This window comes from Paramormyrops kingsleyae, chromosome 22 (assembly GCF_048594095.1).
Source record: "Paramormyrops kingsleyae isolate MSU_618 chromosome 22, PKINGS_0.4, whole genome shotgun sequence".
NCBI lineage: Eukaryota > Metazoa > Chordata > Actinopteri > Osteoglossiformes > Mormyridae > Paramormyrops > Paramormyrops kingsleyae.
This window is the reverse complement of record NC_132818.1, coordinates 556,968-580,704: the sequence shown is the minus strand read 5'-3', so window position 1 is coordinate 580,704 and position 23,737 is coordinate 556,968. Positions and strand designations below refer to the sequence as shown.

At 40.7% G+C, this 23,737-nt stretch overlaps 1 protein-coding gene across 7 annotated transcripts in view; it reads right to left on the bottom strand.

Annotated features, from left to right (window-relative positions):
* LOC111853264 (protein ELFN1-like) overlaps window positions 1-22,283 on the bottom strand; it is a 137,454-nt gene extending 115,171 nt beyond the window's left edge. For 4 of the 7 annotated variants that reach the window (XR_011984779.1, XM_023829976.2, XM_072705076.1 and 1 more), the window contains exons 1-2: window positions 21,797-22,283; window positions 20,843-20,951 (exon numbers count right to left, since the gene is read on the bottom strand). The gene's annotated coding sequence lies outside the window, so the exon portion shown is untranslated. Of the gene's footprint in view, window positions 1-16,684; window positions 17,007-20,842; window positions 20,952-21,796 lie in introns of those variants that run through there. The other 3 variants (XM_023829978.2, XM_023829979.2, XM_023829977.2) reach the window with 2 other exon arrangements.
* Between the last annotated feature and the right edge of the window lie 1,454 nt (window positions 22,284-23,737).

Here is a 23,737-nt window from a genome sequence, read left to right as displayed (position 1 = left end):
CATATATGTGGGAGCTCCTTCAGGACAGCTGGAAAAGCATCCCAGGGGGCCGCCTCATGGAACTGGCATAGAGGAGAAATCAGAGTCAGCCAGTCCCTGGAGCCATTGGGGTTAATTAAGGGCCTTGCTCAAGGGCCCAATGGTGGGATCGCTCTGTCGACCAAGGGATTTGAATTTGCAACCTGTAAACCCAAATCCGCCCCCTAACAAAGTATTTTTTTTGGTCAGGGCATAATTCCATATGTGTTATTTTATAGGTTTGATGTCTTCATAATTATTAAAAAATGTGGAGAATAGTACAAATATACCTGTGTCTAAAGGTGTGTCTAAACTTTTGACTGGTATTGTTTATGTAGATACATAAAATGCTTTTTCTTCTCTGAAAACCCCTTTGCTCTCTTGGTGTATAGTGTTAAAATTAGGAACACGTATAAAAAGACAATCTCTCCTCTGGGATATCTGATAAACATAGTCCCAATTCAACCCTTGCAATCTCTCATGAAATCACTGCAAGCCAATTCATCTGAGAGCTTGCATGCAATTATTCTGACTGGCTCACACACACTCACTTGCAAGCCATTATATTTTTAATGGGTTCTTGTGTGTAGCATGAATGCGGTGGAGTCTGACATCCAACCATCCACTGGCATTTATTGTGAAAATGATGGGAAAGATGACCACACTTCTCATAAGGGAGAAGTAAGGTTTTCCAAAATCAGAACTCATTTTCTCTGCTTTCGGCCAGCAGGTGGCATAGTAGTTAAGATTAAAGCTGTCAAAAAGCCCCAACTCTTGTAGCTTTAGTACTTGAAACTGGGTTGTAAAATATCCAGTCATATAAAAGTGCAAAATTGAATACCGTGAATAAAGAAATTTAGCTAAGCAAGCAGAAGTGAAAAATTATACCTACAAGACTAATAAGTTTATACATATCAGTATACAAGCTTATGAGTGCTAAATAAGGATATCAGACAAGGAACAAAAATGTCAGCCTCTCTTGCAGTGGTGAAGGATTGTTAACAAATCGTTTGTTTTACAATAAGAATGAGAATATACATGCTTCTTGTTTATTTGTCTGTTTGCTCATTATTTTACACTCCTGCCACAATACTTCCACAATGTTGGAAGCCACGATAGCCAGCTTTAGTTAATATTATCACAGTGCTCAGTGGATGTGGAGCCCTAAACAGAATGATGGAAGCCACGATAGCCAGCTTTAGTTAATATTATCACAGTGCTCAGTGGATGTGGAGCCCTAAACAGAATGATGGAAGCCACGATAGCCAGCTTTAGTTAATATTATCACAGTGCTCAGTGGATGTGGAGCCCTAAACAGAATGATGGAAGCCACGATAGCCAGCTTTAGTTAATATTATCACAGTGCTCAGTGGATGTGGAGCCCTAAACAGAATGATGGAAGCCACGATAGCCAGCTTTAGTTAATATTATCACAGTGCTCAGTGGATGTGGAGCCCTGAACAGAATTTTACTGCCTCCCAGGGCCGGATCCCAGCAGTAACCCCATTGGGGCTTAGACTACTCCAGCAAAGCACCTAGGTCTATAAATGAGCTTCTGCAGTCTACACGACGATGTAGGCATATATTTATGGGGGGGGGGGGGGTGCTTTGATCTCCAGACGTCAAAAGATATGAGACAGTGTAAAAAAAGTAAACAATGGCCAACTGTTTATCTGCATTTTCACAGTGAAGACGCATTAATGAACGTCTGAGGCTGTCAATGTCATGATATGTGTGATATCATGATATAATGATATAATGTATGATATCAAAGCCATTCACTGTGGTGGTTTAAGTGAGCCGTAATCGACTGCTGTATATTGGCGACAGGGTGAAAATCGTCAAAGAGCCACTAAAGTGTGACCAACTGAATAACAAAAAATATATAAAGGATAAACAGGAATGTACAGTTACTGCATGTTATTTTTCCGGCTAAGCACAAACCAAGTATCAAAAAATCTACAGTCAACCTTCAAACCTCTTACAAAATAATTCATTACAGTGGTACCTCAGAACTCGAATTTAATCCATTCAGAACTCCGGATCGAATCCTAAAAAGTTCGAGTTGTGATCGAATTTTCCCCATAAGAAATAATGGAAAACCAATTAATTGGTTCCCGGCCCCAAAAATTTACACCTAAATATGTTTTTTTAGCATTTAAACACAAAATGAACTGGATAAAACAAGAAGAGCATATACTGTACTAAACACATCTAAGCACATTTATCAAAACAGTAATTTGTAAAGTAAGAAAATAAATGTATCCAAACAATATGTGTCCTGCCTCAATCTTCTGCTCCTTCCGTGTGCCACGCCCCCTCGTTAACCCCGTGTGGAATCCCCGTGTGATCAGCTGTTTCTGGTTGTTGTCATTAGTCCTCTGTATTTAGTCTACGTTTCAGTTTGTCTCCCCAGTTCGGTCATTGTATTGTCCGTCTGTGTTTTGCCTGCCTTACCTGTAATTAAACCCCGTATACCCCAATACCTTGACGTCTGCACCTTTGTCTCAGCTCCGTCCCCACTCGGCACAACAATATTATTATAATTAAACGTATTAATGGTTTATTATTAATATTAAAATAATTAATAAGAAATTTTTATCTTTAAATGTATTTTATTATTTAATAATAATTACTGTTACTGTCTATCATTGTCGAAATGTATTTTTACTGTCTAAATATATGTATTCAGTTAGTGTAAACATGCACGGTGCTATAACAGCAAATGCAAGGCTGAGACTGAAGCATTACCCTTTGTTTCCGCTGACAGATGTGTGTGACTCATTTCCCTGCGCGTACAAGTTATCTTAGGTCGGCGTTCACGGTTAGACTTCTGAGATTCAGATCGAGCTCTAGGAAAAAAAAAATTCGAACTGGTTGGTTCGACTTTTAAGAAATTCGAGTTATAATGAGTTCGAGAACTGAGGTACCACTGTATTTTTCTTTTAAATTATGTTGCAGGAATTTCATTCTTAAATTTCTATATTACCTGCTTGTATTTCCTGAGTGTGTGGTTGGCAGATAAGTACATCAAGGTGAAAGATTCCTCACAGCTGTACACTGTCATTTCCCTAATCGTGCCATTAGCTTCAAGCGCTCTTTCTTCCCCATAATATATAAATCAACGCACAAATACTGTAAGCTTTGTTTCCTTGTACACTGATGGCTTTGAAGGACACGCAATGGGGAGATGGATGGAAAATGATAAATGTAGCATCAATTTATTTAACCAGTAGGCTGCTTACCATGTTTTAATGAACCAGGATTTTAAAAACTCCCCCTGAATGAATTCTTTGAACAATTAAGTTAAGGTCAGCTGGTAAAATGTGCACGCAATGTTTCAATTTCATTAAAGAAAGACAGAAGGTTCTGCAACATATTAGCAAACTATACATATCAGGAGTGTAAAGATGTATTGATGCATCGTGATAAATCAATTCTAAAGGCGGAAATTTGACTGCATCAATCTGTAATGTCAGAATAGGATATAATTTTATTTTGGGTGTAAAATCCTCCTTACGGATTCCAGGTTGCGCGCACGCGTGCTCACATGTTGCAGGTAGAAGTACAGTGAATTTTCAAAACATAAGAAGGCAGGGGGAAGTTTATTAATATTCATAATACGCTACTAGATAATCTTTGTGCTACAATCCTTTTAGGGAACTCACCTGCTTTGTAGCACAGGTCGTCAGGAACAAAGGTTTAACAATTCTAAAGGTTGTACTATGAAACACTACAGTAATTCAAAATGGTTTACCATTAAAGAAAGTATAAATAAAACCAAAATTTTGGCTCAAACAACAGACTTGAATATGACGCATCTTCATTCATATAAAAAAAAAACAACTATACATAGAACTTAAAAAAATAACTTGTGTTCTCTCTCTAAAATTTAAACAAAAATCAGACCAGTGAAAACCAATGGAGTACTTATTTCTGCACCTCATTCAGTCCATGGCTGTGAACTGTACAAATACAGTGAATGAAAATCGACTATTTGTTTCTATTCACTTTGTAAAAGGATTTTCTATTTGTGGTGTTTTTACCTCTTTCTGCACCTCTACATGGTTTGTACTGAAGTTTTTTGGGGTTTTTTTGCATCAAATGTGAAACGTATCCATATGTCAGAACATTTTTTTAACTTAAAGCCAACTGCGGCACAGACATAATGGAAAAATTGTTTAGAGACAGACTCCACAGACAAAATTGCAAGTTTCTACTTGTCAGATGGATGCATGGCTATAATCTTTGAGCTATGATGTTCAGGGGAAATTTAGAAATGGTTAGGACTCTGAAGTAGCTATCTAGACAGCTAAGTAAAAAGCAATGTCAGTCTTAAAGATGCATGACGTATATTACATTGGGGCATGATGGACAGTCCTCAATGCAGCTTTTCAGACAAAGGGGAACCTCATTATCAAAAAAATATCAAATAGACAAAACTAACGAGACCATGAGGGGTTAAACAAAGGCAGACAGACAACACCAGAACTAACTAGGAATGAAACAGCAAAGCAGGGGTAGCACAGAGCCATCTAACAAACTGGGATGGGAGGAACAAAGGCAAACACCCTCTAACCCATAAAATGACAGAAGAACAGGGCTTGGGCACGTATAATGAGGTCTAAATTTGAGGCCAGTACCTCAACCAAACACTAGGTACTCAAACACCAGGAAATACAAGGAACAGAGGACCTAGATGTGATGCTGGGCACAGGCAGGGTAACCAAGAATGAAGACACTAAAAGTAAGGACTAAAGTAGGGTAAATAAACAGAAGGAAGATGAATAAAGTCTGTCTACCAAACAGAGTTCCAGGACAATCAGCTACTCAGTGGCCCAGTGGATGAGAGAACAAGAGGATATTAACTGGGATAAATCTTGGGGAACACAGGGAACATAACAGAATGACCAACGACACCCACTGGTCAAACAGGGAAATGGGTAGAACAAGACAAGACAGGGACCTTTCCTTACAAAATATCCATCAGATTCTGCTTTCTTTGTATTCCATTAATAGTGTGTTTCCATATTTGTGATTTTTTTTCAGTGAAGTTAAAAATATACAATGTGTAAAAATATATAACCTACTGAATAATCAAATGTTGGAAGAAATTAAAGATTTCCGATGCATCAAATCATTCTGTAAATAATAGTAACCAAATCGAATCGTCTTGGGGCCAACAATTAATACTCCTAATACATATTGCTTTAATTAACATAGGCCTGTTGCATAAATTAACATAAATGAAAACAATTCTATCCATTCACCTTCAAACCAATTATCGAGTACATCCAAGTCATAGGATTCCTTTGTTACCATCTAATTTGAATGACTAGGATGATCGAAAGACATTTTGGTTGTGGTTTCCTTATCTTTTTTCAGGGCATGTTGCCTTTCTTGCCCTGGACAATATGTTAGGTGAACTTCAGCATAAATTACCGTCTCATATCTACTGACTATTATCTGTATACTTCAAGGTATTTCTCAACTGTACACAGTGATACAGTGATTTTTGCATTGAAATGTCCAATCTGGAGTGAATACTACACAGTATTTTGCCCTTTCAAGAAATATAATTAGTAAGCAAAACATGATTTTTAAGCAAATAATTCTATCCAGTTATGAATATCCCGCAACCAGTAATCCAGTACTGTCTCTCCGTAAGAAGTGAGCTATCTTTTAATAGATAGATAGATAGATAGATAGATAGATAGATAGATAGATAGATAGATAGATAGATCGATCGATAGATATATTTGACTTTAAGGTGTAATCTAACAGGGCAACAAAACACTTTCTTTTACTTTTAAAGTAAAAACTTCACCTTACTATCCTTTAAAGACTGAAGGATCATTCACATTCAACTCAGTTTTATCTTAATCATTTTAAAGCAGCAAATAATTACTGTCAGTTGTTTCAGTGGGGCCTGGCTCTGAACGCCTCATAAGCTCACTTTCTGCTTGTACAGCATTCCTGAAAGCGAGCGTATCCTGCAGGCCTCCTCCCTTCCAGGACAGGTCACGGCGCAGTACAAGCGCCGAGCAGTGAGCTAATGACTCAAACAAGCTGCTGATTCGGGGTGAAGTGGCTTACGCCGTCACGTGGCCCCTCCCGGAGACACCCTCTCAGTAACTGTGTCCTCTTAGCTTTGCTAAATTGGAATAAAACAGCGAGCAAGGACGCAGCCTCTGAGGGCAGCAGCTGTGGCATTTCGAGCGAATGCGCCAGGTACAGCCCAAATGTTTAAGTCAAGCTCGGCGCTGTCAGGCACTTTTATCACAACGCACTTGTCCCGATGGCCACCTGTCCTTCCGGCTATCCTGCGGTGCTGCACATATTCCCTCCACAAAAGCACAGAGAACAACAAAACAGAAATATGTCAACAGTGAGATGTTACTCCTTCCACTGAGAGACAGACTCCCGGGAATCAGATGCCGTCTGAAGCTCTGAATTACAGGAGGACAAAATAAAGGGGGGGAGGGGCATGCAGGGAAGTCCACCCACCAAACATTGATCATGCCACAACAAGTTCACATAGTTCATTAAAAGCAACAAAAATGAATAATTTTTGATACATTTTTCCTCCTTTCAAGTATTTGCACCTGGGACATAAATTGATAATCAAATTACATAGATACAATCAATTAGACTGATTAAAAGGGTTCAAAATTAGATTCCCCATTTACCGAAGCTAAAAAGATGTCCAATTAGTACCTTCCCTCCATTTTATGAGAAAATAAAAGGCTTCAACTTTAAAAAGCACACACAAGGGTGCTAACTGATGATCGGAAATGCTTATCAGATATACTGTCTATTTATGAATGGAGAGCTGGCTAATTAACAGGCGCTTTACAAGCATAACAAATGAGAGAGCACGCTGGTGCGTGGCTTTTGACTATGTCATTCATACTGAATTATCTTGATATTCCTCAAGTCATTGCAGAATTTTTGTATTGAATATATTTCCATAAAGTTAAGTTGTCAAGTTAGTTATTATTACTGTTGTTGTTTTCCGACCCACAATAATATGTCTTAATATTAATTTATATGTAAATATAAATAAAATATAATTGTATTTATTTTATATTATTGTTCATATGTTAATATTCATATTATGCGTAAATGTTAGGGGTGTAAAGATGCATCAATGCATCATGATGAATCGATTATTAAGGTGGCAATGAAACTGTATCGATCTGTAACATCAGAATAGATTTTTGGGGGCAGTATAAAGGTACTAAGAAACTCCAGTTTTCGCATTGCTGAATTTAGCGTTCAAGTGCTGCATGGAGACACTCAAGTGAATTTTTATTTTACTGGGTGGTTTGGGAAAACTCATCAATATTCATAAGAGAAGCGCTACCCTATTGGATCAGTCAAAGTTTTGACAGCAAAAAATCTGTCAAACAGGTAGCAGATGTTTATGGAAGCATGTTCACCGACACATCTATCCAGACTGAAGGTCAGGGTAGAAGTCACTAATATTCAGAATGGAAGCATTATCTGATGATTTTTGCGATGCAATGTGGTTGGGAAACTGACCCCTGTTTTATTGTACAGAACGCTCTCTCATCTTTACACTATGAAATTCCTCTGTTTTTAGCAGCGCAAGGTAATTGTTTTTGCATGCTACAGCGTTCAAGATCTAATGAGCAAACTAGCTAGCTAATTATAGATGCACGATGTACAGTGGAGGAAATAATTATTTGACCCCTCGCTGATTTTGTAAGTTTGTCCAATGACAAAGAAATGAAAAGTCTCAGAACAGTATCATTTCAATGGTAGGTTTATTTTAACAGTGACGGATAGCACATCAAAAGGAAAATTGAAAAAATAACTCTAAATAAAAGATAGAAACTGATTTGCATTTCATTGAGTGAAATAAGTATTTGAACCCCTACCAACCATTAAGAGTTCTGGCTCCCACAGAGTGGTTAGACACTCCTACTCAATTAGTCACCCTCATTAAAGACACCTGTCTTAACTAGTCACCTGTATAAAAGACACCTGTCCACAGAATCAATCAATCAAGCAGACTCCAAACTCTCCAACATGGGAAAGACCAAAGAGCTGTCCAAGGATGTCGGAGACAAAATTATAGACCTGCACAAGGCTGGAATGGGCTACAAAACCATTAGCAAGAAGCTGGGAGAGAAGGTGACAACTGTTGGTGCAATTGTTCGAAAATGGAAGGAGCACAAAATGACCATCAATCGACCTTGGTCTGGGGCTCCACGCAAGTTCTCACCTTGTGGAGTGTCAATGATTCTGAGAAAGGTGAGAAATCATTCTAGAACTACACGGGAGGAGTTAGTTAATGACTTCAAAGTAGCTGGGACCACAGTCACCAAGAAAACCATTGGAAACACATTACACTGCAATGGATTAAAATCCTGCAGTGCTCGCAAGGTCCCCCTGCTCAAGAAGGCACATGTGCAGGCCCATCTGAAGTTTGCCAATGAACACCTGAATGATTCAGAGAGTGACTGGGAGATGGTGCTGTGGTCAGATGAGACCAAAATTGAGGTCTTTGGCATTAACTCAACTCGCCGTGTTTGGAGGAAGAAAAATGCTGCCTATGACCCCCAAAACACCGTCCCCACTGTCAAGCATGGAAACATTTTGCTTTGGGGGTGTTTTTCTGCTAAGGGCACAGGACAACTTCACCGCATCAACGGGAAAATGGACGGAGCCATGTATCGTAAAGTCCTGAGCAACAACCTCCTTCCCTCTGCCAGGAAACTGAAAATGGGTCGTGGATGGGTGTTCCAGCACGACAATGACCCAAAACATACAGCAAAGGCAACAAAGGAGTGGCTCAAGAAGAAGCACATTAAGGTCATGGAGTGGCCTAGTCAGTCTCTGGACCTTAATCCAATAGAAAACCTATGGAGGGAGCTGAAGCTCAAAGTTGCACAGAGACAGCCTCGAAACCTTAGTGATTTAGAGATGATCTGCAAAGAGGAGTGGACCAAAATTCCTCCTAAAATGTGTGCAAACTTGGTCATCAATTACAAGAAACGTTTGACCTCTGTGCTTGCAAACAAGGGTTTTGCCACTAAGTATTGTCTTTTTTGTTAGAGGGTTCAAATACTTATTTCACTCAATGAAATGCAAATCAGTTTCTATCTTTTATTTGGAGTTATTTTTTCAATTTTCTTTTTGATGTGCTATCTGTCACTGTTAAAATAAACCTACCATTGAAATGATACTGTTCTGAGACTTTTCATTTCTTTGTCATTGGACAAACTTACAAAATCAGCGAGGGGTCAAATAATTATTTCCTCCACTGTATTTGTTAAAATATCGGTATCCACCGATATTTGTTCAAAATTCAAGATAATAGCATCAGATTGGTTTGTCATTCTTGACTGATACAGTATGACGATATTCAAAGTTAGCAGCACCAGAGCTAAAGACACAACTATTAAATTAATGGAAATGATTGCATTGGAAGATTACCCATTTTCCAAAATGCGGGATGAGAGATTGTATCGGCTCTCCTGCCCACAACATGTTTATAATCATTCATTGATTCTCACCCACAGATTGATCTTTCACTTTCCACAAAATTAAAAGCAAGTTAACACCGCCCAAATCAGGTAGCGACACCCTTAGCGTGTTTTGCTTGGCCTTTTTGCTATTTACACTGGCTTCTTCTGCCTGTTTTACAACAACAGTAAAAATTAATGTTCCGAGATGCTACTTTCTTTGTATTCCATAAATGGTTAATAGCGTAGAATAAAGTTTCCATGGAAGTATTTGTGCTTTTTTTTTCATTGCAGTTAGAAAAGGTTTGAATTTAGGATATCAAAATAATCAATTGATCAAAACGAGATAAAAATTAAAGATTTCCAATGCATCCAATTGTCCCTCAATAATCATACATCAAATCACTATATAGGCAACAATTTGCACCCCTGACAAATATTAATATTTTTGTTATTCATTGGGCATATCCATTAGTGCTGTGGAAAGAGATAACCATTATCAACTCTGTTGCAAAGAGGCACCTTATACAAATGTGTTTCAATCTGAATTTTTCCAAACTAGTTTTCTGATTGTTGTTTGATATAAATGGTCTGAATGTGTCTAGACATTCTATGCGGTGCTGCCATTTAATCAGCAATCAGCTCAGCACCTGAAATGCTATGAAAGACCAAATGTAGCATTGCATGCAACTACTGCTGGGAGTTCAGGGGCACTTAGCTAAGGTAAAAACTCTGGAAAATATTTCTGTTTCCATTCTTTTGTCCTAATTTACATACAGAATTTCATCCGTTATCTCTAGACTCACATTCACAGTAACTTTATTGAATAAACAAAGTTGGAATAAGAAGGGGGACCAGAGGGTATAACTATAGGGGGATCACACTCCTCAGCCTCCCTGGTAAGGTCTATTCGGGGGTTCTGGAGAGGAGGGTCCGCCGGATTGTTGAACCTCGGATTCAGGAGGAGCAGGGTGGTTTTTGTCCCGGCCGTGGAACAGTGGACCAGCTCTATACTCTCCGCAGGGTTCTGGAGGGTTCATGGGAGTTTGCCCAACCAGTCTACATGTGCTTTGTGGACTTGGAGAAGGCATTCGACTGTGTCCCTCGGGGAGTCCTGTGGGGGGTGCTCCGGGAGTATGGGGTGCCCGGCTTCCTTTTAAGGGCTGTTCGGTCCCTGTATGACCGGTGCCAGAGTCTGGTCCGCATGGGCGGCAATAAGTCGGACTTGTTTCCGGTGAGGGCTGCCGTTTGTCACCAATTCTGTTCATAGTTTTTATGGACAGAATTTCTAGGCGCAGCCAGGGCGTTGAGGGTGTCTGGTTTGGTGACCTCAGGATTAGGTCTCTGCTTTTTGCAGATGATGTGGTTCTGTTGGCCTCATCGGACCGTGACCTTCAGCTCTCGCTGGGACAGTTCGCAGCCGAGTGTGAAGCGGCTGGGATGAGAATCAGCACCTCCAAATCCGAGACCATGATTCTCAGCTGGAAAAGGGTAGAATGCTATCTCCAGGTCGGGGATGGGGTCCTCCCCCAAGTGGAGGAGTTTAAGTATTTCAGGGTCTTGTTCAAGAGTGGGGGAACGATGGAACGGGAGATCAACAGGCGGATCGATGCAGCATTCGCAGTGATGCGGGCGCTGCATCGGTCTGTCATGGAGAAGAAGGAGCTGAGCCAAAAGGCAAAGCTCTCGATTTACCAGTCGATCTACGTTCCTACCCTCACCTATGGTCACGAGCTGTGGGTAGTGACCGAAAGAACGAGATCGCGAGTGCAAGCGGCCAAAATGAGTTACCTCCGCAGGGTGGCTGGCTCTCCCTTAGAGATAGGGTAAGGAGCTCGGTCATTCGGGAGGGACTGTGAGGAGAGCCGCTGCTCCTCCGCATTGAGAGGAGCCAGATGAGGTGGCTCAGGCATCTGCTTAGGATGCCACCTGGACGCCTCCCTGGTGAGGTGTTCCGGGCATGTCCCACTGGGGGGAGGCCCCGGGGAAGACCCAGGACACGCTGGAGGGACTACGTCTCTCGGCTGACCTGGGAACACCTCAGGATTCCCCCAGAATAGCTGGATGAAGTGGCCGGGGAGAAGGAAGTCTGGGTTTCCCTGCTGAGACTGCTGCCCCCGCAACCCAACCTCGGATAAGCAGGAGATAATGGATGGATGGATGGAAGGAATAAGATACCTAAGAGCAGGGGGGGGGCAGAGCCCTGTGTAGCTTAGTTCTTTCTCTGTTCCAACACAAATGATTCTGCTCAAGAGATGTGTGATAATTAGCACAAGGAGTTTAATCAGGTGTGTTAAATGAGGGGAAACCCAAAAATGTGTAGAGTTCTGGCCCCCCAGGACTGGAGTTTGACACCCCTGGCTTAGGGTATGAGGTATACACTCACCTAAAGGATTATTAGGAACACCTGTTCAATTTCTCATTAATGCAATTATCTAATCAACCAATCACATGGCAGTTGCTTCAATGCATTTAGGGGTGTGGTCCTGGTCAAGACAATCTCCTGAACTCCAAACTGAATGTCAGAATGGGAAAGAAAGGTGATTTAAGCAATTTTGAGCGTGGCATGGTTGTTGGTGCCAGACGGGCCGGTCTGAGTATTTCACAGTCTGCTCAGTTACTGGGATTTTCACGCACAACCATTTCTAGGGTTTACAAAGAATGGTGTGCAAAGGGAAAAACATCCAGCATGCGGCAGTCCTGTGGGCGAAAATGCCTTGTTGATGCTAGAGGTCAGAGGAGAATGGGCCGACTGATTCAAGCTGATAGAAGAGCAACTTTGACTGAAATAACTACTCGTTACAACCGAGGTATGCAGCAAAGCATTTGTGAAGCCACAACACGCACAACCTTGAGGCGGATGGGCTACAACAGCAGAAGACCCCATCGGGTACCACTCATCTCCACTACAAATAGGAAAAAGAGGCTACAATTTGCACGAGCTCACCAAAATTGGACAGTTGAAGACTGGAAAAATGTTGCCTGGTCTGATGAGTCTGGATTTCTGTTGAGACATTCAAATGGTAGAGTCAGAATTTGGCGTAAACAGAATGAGAACATGGATCCATCATGCCTTGTTACCACTGTGCAGGCTGGTGGTGGTGGTGTAATGGTGTGGGGGATGTTTTCTTGGCACACTTTAGGCCCCTTAGTGCCAATTGGGCATTGTTTAAATGCCACGGCCTACCTGAGCATTGTTTCTGATCATGTCCATCCCTTTATGACCACCATCTACCCATCCTCTGATGGCTACTTCCAGCAGGATAATGCACCATGTCACAAAGCTCGAATCATTTCAAATTGGTTTCTTGAACATGACAATGAGTTCACTGTACTAAAATGGCCCCCACAGTCACCAGATCTCAACCCAATAGAGCATCTTTGGGATGTGGTGGAACGGGAGCTTCGTGCCCTGGATGTGCATCCCACAAATCTCCATCAACTGCATGATGCTATCCTATCAATATGGGCCAACATTTCTAAAGAATGCTTTCAGCACCTTGTTGAATCAATGCCACGTAGAATTAAGGCAGTTCTGAAGGCGAAAGGGGGTCAAACACCGTATTAGTATGGTGTTCCTAATAATCCTTTAGGTGAGTGTATAATACTATATTAACAAAAAAAGTCTAATGATATTGTATAGGTCAATGGGTAAACTGCAAAAGCTGTCCTGTTCTGTCTTCAAAATGTTCAAAACACAAATACAGTAACCCAGCCTGCAACATTTCAAACACACAGCCAGCCAGGAGAGAACATTCTAGAAATCCCCATTGTGAGAAGCACTTAAGAGGAGTACCTTACTCTCACAAGAGATGCGTAATGTTGGATGTGGAGACCTGCCGGGGCTCCCGCCTTATCTCTGTGATGCAACTTCCTCCTTGGGGGCAGCAAGAACAGGAAACAATCGAACAAAGCTCAAAGCAGCTCTACAGAGGAAGCCGGGAGCATCTGGATGTGAATTCGCACGTGTGAGCAGATCAGGGTCTTACGCTTTCAAAGTACCCTGACATTCAAGAAAAAAGGCAGCCAGATTGTTCTTGCTTTTGCATCTCTTAAGACCTCTTTCAGGCAATACGGTCCCCTCAGACAAATGATATCCCACTCTACTAAGTGCATCTGATATAAATCTGGAAATACAATACTGAGCTCATGTTCTGATTACATTAAAAACATAACTAGGAATGATTACAATACATCATAATATCCCCAGTGATGTTATAAGCAGTAAAACCTAACTGCAAAGTAACATATTTTAGCACCAAAGGTTTACATTCAGCAAAATGTGCTTCACCAGAAATGAAAAAAGAGTTCAAAATACAATTTCAAAAACAGATGAAGTGGTGCTATTCTGTAGCTGGCTTTATTAAAACTTATTTCCCTTTAAACATAAATTTAAAACAGCTGATATTTACAATCAATACAAAAATGCTACAGTTGCCTTTAACCATGTGCATCAAGTTTGTCCAGACGATATGGGTGGTTCATATCTTGTTGCCAAGACCCTATTAAAGCCAGAATCCCTTAACATATTGGTGATTCCACAAGCATTCTGCCCTCAAATTAGCCGTTGCAGATTCACACGGAAGCACTGACAGCGTCAGTGTCAGTCAGACGTGCATCTTCCTGCAAAGCAAAGAGCGAAGTACTCAAATGTCAGTTTACTTTTCATCTCCATCATTCCTGAACAGACTCTACCGAAGCTGAGTGACAATAAGGAGAGGGTGAGGAGATGACCGACAGTTATGAGGCCAAAGCACTTTGTGCCTTTCTTCCTGAAGCTTATCATTCCCAGGAAAGTAACACCGTCTTTGAATAAGGGCCCGAACTGAACAAAAGCCAACAAACCTCAAATTATAATTCTGAGGTAACATCCATCCACTAACCATTTTTCCTGGACAGGGTCGTGAGGTAATTCTGATTCTGATTCTAATTCTAATTATCTACAATAATAATGAGTTTCAGTTTCCTTAAGAACAATGGCAGGGACACAAACATATCCCATGAGCTGAATTGAGCCTTTTCTTGTACCACACTGATTAAACAAAAGATTTTCTTTTATAATGTCTGGGTATATGTTCTGGGCTAGCATCCATCAGCATTAAAAGAACAATATCAATGCATGTATTATATGAATTATACATGTTCTGACTGCTTGGAACAATACATCAATGTAACATTAACCCTTAAATTAATAACAACCCAGAGACCACGTAAATTATGAATGAAAATAGTAGCTTGAGCCATAGAAAACTATCCTCATGCAGACATTAATCATCATTGATTCGTGCTGTAGTGAGGAACACAGAGTCGGCAATAATTCTCCTCGGTGAGTAAGTACATGCTAAAGTCATGCCGTTAATTGCATCATTTATTTGAGTTTATTCCACTTGACTTGCTGGTGCTTTACAGAAATGTCGCTGAATAACTGCAGTAGCTGCAGAGCCTGAAATGGCCGGCTTACCCAAGATATCAGTCTAGCATGAACATGCAACTGAAGGAGATGCGCTGCACGAAAGAGAGCAGGTAATGACCTACAGCAGCTCATACACAAAGTGGCCAAGTTGACCTTCCAAAAGGAGGAGTCCATTAATTAGGCTTTCACTGCACAATAGGCTTTTGTGCTAAGACCAGAGGCACCACGCTGAATATAAAGTTTCAGGTTCCAGTGGCATGATGATTAACACAATGGCACTGCAGTGCCGTTCCAGTGGGGTTGTGGGTTTGAACTGGCGGCCCAGCTCTCTGTGGGCTTGTGAGTTTCTGTTACTTTCTTTCACCCAAACACATAAAAAAAAAAAAACAGGCTCTCTCGAACAGACTTACGGATGAATGTGAGTTCACATAACTCGGCAAGTGGACCATGTGCGTGTCATAACTGTGGCTAGGACATTGGGGTTTGTAGTGCAATGTAGTGCATGGACAGGTGGGGGGTATCCCAGGCAGCACAAGGCTGGGTTACATCCTACATGGGATATCAGGCCATTATCAACAGAGATGGGATTCAAATCCCAAGCCCTGGAGCTGGGTCTGACCAAAAGAGAGTCTAATTGTGGTCCTTCACCATGAGGATAACTATTGTTCAGAACTTCAAGCCCAACTGTAATAAATGCAGAATCTGTGAACTATTTCTATCATCTTCCACAGGCAACATTTTTCATTTACAAGCCACTTGTAGTCAGTAGCTTGACCTGATCAAACCTCAAGAGATTAAAACTCAACTTCTTAGCATATGCATAATATATATACAACATCCCTACACAAGTCACTCATAAATTCTCTTTGGGATTTGACATGGTGCAGCATGCATAAAACCTGTATATGAAATGGTCCTTCAACATCTTGAAAAGAATGAATTAATAATGAAGTTTTAACACCTATTCAAGGAAAATGGCTGAGTGTATACATTAACTGGAAGTACATTAACCTGGAGTGAATTGCCCACGGTATGTGGAATGCAGGATGTGTTGCTGAGATGAAGGGTAATAACCCCAACTGACTCATCTAGCCCACGTTTGCCTGAGTGATTCTGTATTCTGTTATACTTGATAACAATCAGTGAACTGCCATGTTGATATACTACATGGCTAATAGTTATAGTATTAGGAACAAACCAAAATATGTTCTGTGACATCAAAAACATCGGCAAATTATAAAATAATCTCATATCAAGAGTGACAGCCAGTCGAAAATTGGAAAAATTAATGTTGTTATATATAATATTTAACGCAAGAGTTTCATGCTGATGTCAAATCCCTATTGATAATTTCTGCGTGGCTGTCTGATTATTCACACTGAATCCACCTGTTAGAATGTGAAAAAATGGATGGCAGAGAGCAGGAGCGGCAGCGGAGAAGTGAAACACCATTATTTCATAACGGAATGCTTAACATAATGGAGGCATTGCAATTTCACCCGATGGGTCAGGAGTTAAGCACGTAAAGTCACATTACCCATCCCACTCCGCTTATGCACAATAAATCTACTGTACTTTCACAAACATTTCCACCTATCGTGTAAGGAATTAACAAGTACGGAAATTCAGTATTCGGATATTTATTACCCTTAAAGAGGGAATTCCCTTTTTAGAATTTCCTTTTCCAGCAACCGCGGGAACAATGTTTCTGTTTCTGATCCTGCGGCTACAGTGGTTAATATTGTAATAAATTACTTACTTCATTCGGAAAACTGGCTTGTTGGTTCTGGTGTAACTCTGGCATGTTTCGGTTAAGATCGGTAATTCATTTAAATATTAGTCCACAGTCTTCTCCGTCCGTCCAAATGCAGTACACTGTGCTTGTATTTACGGATTCTTCCTTTCCATTTACTGAAATAAAATCACGACGAATTTGAAATCGTGCTGCGAGGAGTGGGTTGGATTAAGTCTCTGGACACAAATCCACATGTTTGCAGCGGCACCTATTGCACGGTTTGCTAGACCGCGGGCACAAACCTAAATCTCAGCAATCCGCAAATAGCACGAATCCCTTATTCCTAACCCTCTTTAGACAGTATTTGACTGGAAAAGCACGCCCAGTCCCTTTGCGTACAGTTTAGGAGTCTCACTGGTCGGATTGGCGTAAATTTGTTCCTTCTACATTGGTTTTCTTTACCTGTGTAAATTTATTAAACGGACAGCGCCGGGAAAATTGGGGAAAATACTCCGTTTTCCACGTGCACTGTACTGAACAGCGTATAAACAACGTGCGCTGCAGGATACAGCTCAGACAGCCCATGTGAAAGGGAGCCATCGGCGATAAAGCGCATTCTAATCGAACTTTGGGTGTATTATTATTTGTTTTTATTACTTTCTCACAGTGGGGCAGTAGACGGAGTGTTTGTAAACATAAAATTAAGGCGACATATATGTAAAGTTAAAGCTATAGAAAGCACAGAAATACGGAATCACATCATAATGTCAAAAACATACCAAATACTACGGCATGACGACATTAACTAATTCTAAGATGACACACTGTAGGCTACACCTATTTTATTCAGCTATAGTGACTGTATTTATAGCAAAAAGCCAAAAAACGGAATATTTTGAACAGTGTTATCAGAATCAATAACCTCTGTGTTGCCGCTGATTTGAAATAAGTAGGGTACTATTTGGGAAATACCCTGCAGTATAGTAACTAGGCAAACTGGATAAATCGAGGATAACCATTAAAACTTGCAACATCTCTCTCAAAACCCGCTTACAGTACTCTAGTGTGGCACTGATATGTAGCCTATACGTATCTTTTTCTTGAATTTCCAGGTTGATTCCTGCACCGTCACTTTCAATGTAAATACGCCACAAACATTCAGTTACAAAACGTATCACATTGATTTTATATGGTTTTTGCTTTCATTTTGCGTTTCCTGTTCTTAAAATTTTATATCTAAAATCACAGCTAATTACAGTAGACATGCAATATTGATAGCAGTAGGCTTTTTGGTATTAAGTGTTATAAATGTTACAACATTATGCATAACGATGGAATAGCATTAAAAGGCAAACATACCTAAATATTAAACTTCACCAAATAACTGGAAAAATGTCAGATAGAGCAAAACCACTATTATAGATATTACTATAGGCCTACAATTGATTAATAATTTTACTTGTATTTATTATTTGCGTATACGCCTGTATATAGGTGTATTACTTTGTTTTTATAAGCTTTTTGTAACTTCGTCTCAGCACAAGGACTGAATAATTGTACCGCCTTCACAGTTTCAGAGTAACACTGGAAAGAGGTTAAATGTGCTACTGCAGGGAATAATGGACGGCGGGTTTTTTATTTGGGTTGTAAGAATCACGAACGCCAGGTTGCGTTAAAATGGATTATTTCATGGCTTTGCGTTTCTTAACAGCTCAACCTGCAGTTACAATAATATTAATATTATTATTAATAATAATAATAGTTTTCAATTTCATTGTCTGAACGTCCTGTGCCGTCTGCTACCGATTCCTTTTGCACAGAGCAAAAGTAGACCAGGCTAAAAATACACCAGAGCCGCTGTGGAGGGAAAAATGAGGCTCCGTCTGCGGGCTCCAGCGGCGGGGAGCTCATCACCGGCAGCTGCAGAGCAGCGGGTGCCTGCGGTGTCAGCGGACGCCCTCCCTCGCAGATACGGGCCGCGCGGCGTGACGGGGTTGCGCCAGACAGCTTGTTTTGTAAGGCTTTACAAGCGGGGCGGGGGCGGTCCGAAACCAAGGGGCTCCTCTTTCCTTGCACGAAGTCCCGTACTCGGAAACCGAAATCGCATGCGTCGCTTTTCCCTGCGATACCGATCAACCTTTCAGCTCATGCTTTGCAGATTCCTCGCTTTTTCGCGTAGGCTATAAAAGAACTTTATCAGCAAATACACGGCGCGTGTACGCCAGAATAGCAACATCTGTAACACAAGTCAAATAAATTTCCACCTAAGCAGAACAGGAAGATAAATTAACACACAAACGACGCGTGAAATGAGTAATAAAAGACACTTAAGAATTAATGGCATGGATTAGGTCATGACATAGCACACATTGGGGACAACTGGAAGATGACAGGGAAGAATTTGATTACATAATGGACGGGTCGCCTAAAAGCCGGTGAAGGCTCAAGACCCTCAAACAATAAGAATAATAGAATACAACATCATAATGGCAGTACCCCATTAACACCAACTTTAACATTGCTCTTTGCCATTTGTGTTACATTCTTTCACCATTTCTTTTTATTCATCCGTTTTCCTTTCATACTTTGGTCCAAATGTGAATCGGATATGGATGTCATTGATTTCGGCTTATAGGATGCCAACGCTGTGCTCCGAGGCGCATAAGATTTCAGCAAAACCATAAGTGCAAAGTACCATATATACATTGGGCTTTTGTAGCTTTGTCAATGTATCTGTTATGAAATATTTTAGATGTCTTACTCGATTCAACACCCGCCTACCTATTACTAAGAAGGCTGGATGAAGTTACACAGATTTAGATAGTCTTATGTTTCTTTACAGATCAACACATAGTAGTTCTCCATTATAGGAAGAGTAACAGACTCCAAAGAATGGGAATATCTTTTCAACTTTTCTGGAAAAATACCAAAACCCCACGGACGCCCATGTCCCTCTCCGGCTTGTCTTAGGTGGTGGGTCCTGATGGCAGAAAAGTTGTGCAAACGCTGTAAACTAGACGATGCTGCCAACATTTAAATGATTTTCTTTTGCTGGTCAACGTGCCACTCCATGACGTGACAGTTAGTGTTACGTGGCATTATACATGTAGTTGGTTAATAATAATAATAATAATAATAATAGGTATTATTGAGTTGTTGTTATTATTGTTATTATTGTTGTAATTACTATTATTAGTGTTGTTGTTATTAAGCAATCCTCGGGTAAATTAAAACACACAGTGAGGAAATAAAGGGCTGAAGACAGAGGCAAAATTCACTCCATATACATTTCAGCACTTTTTGAACAATCGTCTGCTGAATCCATGCCTATGTGTGTGAATATGCATGCGTGAATTACCATAAGCTCTGTTGCACCTTCACACTTGTTAAAAAACGTAGTGATTAAAAAAAGATAAACTGACTGGACACTGCGTGTTGCGTTTGGAGAAATTCCATAAAACTACAGTCTCTCGATATGAACAACTTCCAAATGTGGAAATAAAGTAAAATTTCATGGTTGAAAGCGAACTCTAGCGGCAATCGCAGCGGTGCGCTGTCCCTGGTCCTGGAACAGGAGTAAAGCCGTTTGCCTTTTAGATTCCGTCACGTATCTTTAGTAACAGAGACTGATTTAGAAATCTCTCATTTTTCTCAGTAAGACGCGTGCAGCATAGATATAAGCGCTGCAATTAAGTTTTCTGGAAACTGATAAATTCAGATACTAGGTGGTCATTTTATCAAGGAGATAGCACTTGAAAGCAGATATATACATAACTACCGGTTTCAACGATACAATCGCTTTGGACGTCCTTCAGCCACATTTCTACAGATTATCCTATATGATAGCAGTCTGACAGCTGTAGTTATATGTAGTTTCTAAGAAACGTAATGTGCGTTCAACTTAAAATTCACGATTTCGCGATCTCTGAAATACGGATGTCCGTAAGTGTTACTAAGTATCTCTTGTTAACTATAATTGGGTAATGCAAACCTTAAGCAATACAGTAATAAGGCTATACAAGAAACCGGTATATTCAGACGGATTTAAGTCATGTATTGTCATGTAATATTCAGATTCGCCAGACTTAATTTTAAGAGGAAACATCTGTATTTGCTGCGGCACGGGCGATATTTAGGATGACATGGCTCCGCTAACACGTTTCAGAATATATAAGCGCTTACCTGATATTAAGCGGGGAGCCTGCGGGTCCTTGATCTCTCCGCATCCAGATCTGGGGGATCTGAGTCGCTATGAACCTCAAGGCATTTTTCAGGAAGGGCAGCGAAATTTCTGTGGGAAAATCCAGGGTTTCTGTCGGCCCGACAATACAGAGAGCTGCAGCCCCTCACTGCGTCAAGCGCTAACCTCAAACATCCATTAAACAGAAGGTGATTAATTCAAGGCAAAGCCCTGATTGAAAGCTCGTTTGCTTCTCGCCGTTATGTATTCCGGTACAGACTCTGAGTCCAGAGTTACCAGCGATCAGCGGCAGGACTGGCTTTTCTAACATGCAGGCGGCGACATCACATTTTTAAACCATTGTCAACGATTTATTATTGGGGTTACGGAGCTGAATGTAGCTGCACGACATACGCATGTTGGTCCAGTTGCACTTTAAATTAAATCTCATAATCAGATTGGCTTGTGATTGTCGGGCTATAAATGGTGCGGGTCCAGCGCAGATCTATGCAAGGTAATTCCAAATCCCTCTGCTATAAGTACAGTATGCAACAAGAGACAAACCACATGTTTTAAAACGAATACATCCTTTAAAATCATGCTAAATCGACTTGCACTTATTTAGCGCCGCTGGCACGTCCATATGTGTGTGCATATTATACACCATCTGTATCAATTACACTTTGGATGCTGTTAAACAATCGTAGGCTGCACCGAAACGCAGAGATCAGAATAAGGTGGCAAACTGGTGTGGTTTCTGCATCCACACTAACGCGCGTCTGGTGTGCTTATGGAATACTTTACACACAAACTAACAGGTATACGGAGAAATATGTGGAGGCAAAGAAACTCCCCACTAAGTATGCAAATCTCATAAAGCGATCAAAATTAAAGAAATTAATAAGAATATTGGAGGCTTATGCCTACACTTTAAATCGACGAAAAATTGTGCTTACCTTTGTAAATCGAGTAGTTGCTAAGTTGTTAGGTAGTTGTAAGTTTTTTCTATTCCAGGTTATTTATTTTTAGCTATAGCGCTGTGTATATTATGCATTGCTACATACTATCCCAGGACTTAGACGAGCCCTATGAAGATTAGCTCTGCTGTTGTTCGTATGGTGCCGTTCATACGGTCTCATTTCAAGACGGGGAAACGTTAATAAAACTACTTACACCAATGTTTGTGCACGTGGTTTATAAAACAGTACTGACAAAACAGCCAATAATCCGGTATTCAACAGAGGACGTGGCGAGGCAGCTCCAACGGCATGGACTTCGTAACTCTTTAATTCCAAGTTGAACTATGCTACGTTATTTTGCTAAACCCAGTCACAGACGTTGTTAAGCTTGTTGGAACCACGTTGGAGATTATTACTGTCTTTACTACACAACGTTACACCTTTTAAGGTTAACCATCGTTTACAGATGGCGACAGTCAGTGAAGTGAGCTTTCTGTGATGTAAGCTTTTAAAAAGCAGAGAACTGCTCTTAGCCTGGTGCCACCCTGCGTCTGCTGATGGGAGGAGCCACCTCACCACATGGCACGCACGCACACACACACGCACGCACACACACGTGTACCGCTGCAGCACTCGGGTAGCAGAGATGTTGCTTGGCGTCCTGCGTCCATATGGAAAGCGTTCAGCTTACGCTGTCAAACGGTTGTGAACTCCGCAACCCCCCCCCCCCAAAAAAAACAGGAAAGTTCAGGTCCCATTCTTGTGCATTAGGCTACATACAAGCTACAATTGTAACAAATATCCCCTGTATACGTTGCCACGCTCGCCCAATTACTGATGCGGCGTTAATAGATATTAATTTCCGACTTCCGTTCAGTCCGACAGGGTGCTTTACATTACACATGCTTGCGGTCTAGTACGACTGATACCATTTTAGATACGGTAGGACTTTCTTGCATTCAGAAGCTCTCTCCAGAACAGTTTGCCGGGGTCTGATATGTTAATAATCGGAATTTGACGCTGGATTTTCACTGATTTTATAACATAGCCCTGGTAGCCTATTTGGCAGCTAAGCACCATAAAGCAACAATATACTGAACAAACAGCAAATCCTTCAAAGGAAAGAGGCACTTAGGGAAAGACATTTTTTTAAGTAATGCCCCCTGTTACGGGAAACAAACATTTTAATTCATGTGCAAACATAGAGCTAATTCCTTTTCAATAAGGGACATAAATGACTTTTTAAGACAGTTCCATTTGTGCACAAATCACAATTATTTATTGTCTAAATCTGAAACATTAAACTAAATGGACATATGCCTTCATATGCCCAATTCTATACAGAAGAGCGTATTGGCTGGTACCAAACATCATCTTTCACTTTTGCCAACTATCCTGAAATAACTTGTCACTGAAATAAGTCGCTGATTGTCTTTCATACTTTATTTTTCCCTATGTTTTTTTTTCTTTTTACAGTCAGTGTAACTAGATGAACTGAGTTGCAGCATGTAAAATGTCTCCAAGAAAGGTCCAATGCTGACTTTTAATATAAAGTATTTTTATGGGAGCAAAGTACCTGAAAATGTTGACCTTTACCTTTTTAAAAAGGCCTGGCATAAATATTGAAGCCATTTTTGACATTGAAGAGGGTAAATTTTTCAGCCATTAAGGGGGTTTATGGGGAATTAGTGGAGGACAGAACAGTGGGCTAAATGCTAAAGGTGATTTATTCAAATCCTTTATTTATTTTCTAAGCCTATTAGATGTGGAACAGAACAGGGAATGCTGGAATTACTGGGGGACCTTATTTTTCTAAAGGGGTGGGAGCACAATATGTGTCAGGTGATATGATGGAACTTCTTTGGAAGATGCTTTTGAACAGTATGTGACATGACATGTCGTTGATGTTGAAAAAATGAGTAAAACCAGCGGAGTCAT